Below are 831 nucleotides of genomic sequence, written 5' to 3'. Positions count from 1 at the left end.
GCCATCTTGCACCGCCGCCGGCGGACAGAGTGGTCCTAGAGCGGCTCAGCGCAGCTCAGCGCCCCCTGCTGGCCGAGAGGACTCGGGCCGCGGGGAGAGCGGCGCATCCTGAGGGCAGGGCGGAGGAGGGCGCCCCCTGCAGGCGAGGAGGGCGCAGAGAAGAGGAGCCGCTTCCCCGGCTGCCTGGGAACTCGCGCGTCGCCATAGCAACGGCTTGGGGTGCGCGTGCACCGGTGCGTGTGCGTGAGCGCACGCGCGCCCACGTGCACGCGCGTGCAGGCGTTTGCATGTGCACGAGCACTTCAGCATGCATCCGTGAGTGCGCGAGCATGCGTGTGCACATAGCTGAGCGTGCACGCGTGTGCGCTGCGTGCACGTGTGAGCACACAAGCGTCCAGGCGCACGAGCACGTCGACATGCACGCACCGTGCACTTTCACGGGAGTGCCGGCACGCACATGAGTGTCGGTGTGCACGCATGTTTGCGTGTGCGTGTGTGCGGATGCCGCTCTCCACAAGCCAGGCGCGCTGCTGCAGCCCGGCCCGGCGAATTCCCCTCTTCCATTTGCAGCGAAGCCTCTACGCTGCAGGTGCTGCTCGGCCACGCAGCGACGGCACCGATACGCCGCACCTCCCCTCCTGGTGAACGCCGCCGCCAGGCAAGGATGCGTTGCACCGGGGTCGATCGCCGCGCTCTGCGCGCGCACGCGGCCAACAGGAGCACGGGGCCGCGCTCCCGACCCTGCTCCGCTCCCCCCGCTTTGCCCGGTGCCGCCCTTCGCCCTCTTCAGGCGAAACCCCGACCCCAACAAAACCCCGACCCCAACAAAAC

Source organism: Meleagris gallopavo, chromosome 29 (assembly GCF_000146605.3).
Source record: "Meleagris gallopavo isolate NT-WF06-2002-E0010 breed Aviagen turkey brand Nicholas breeding stock chromosome 29, Turkey_5.1, whole genome shotgun sequence".
Lineage (NCBI taxonomy): Eukaryota > Metazoa > Chordata > Aves > Galliformes > Phasianidae > Meleagris > Meleagris gallopavo.
This window is presented reverse-complemented; position numbering follows the sequence as displayed.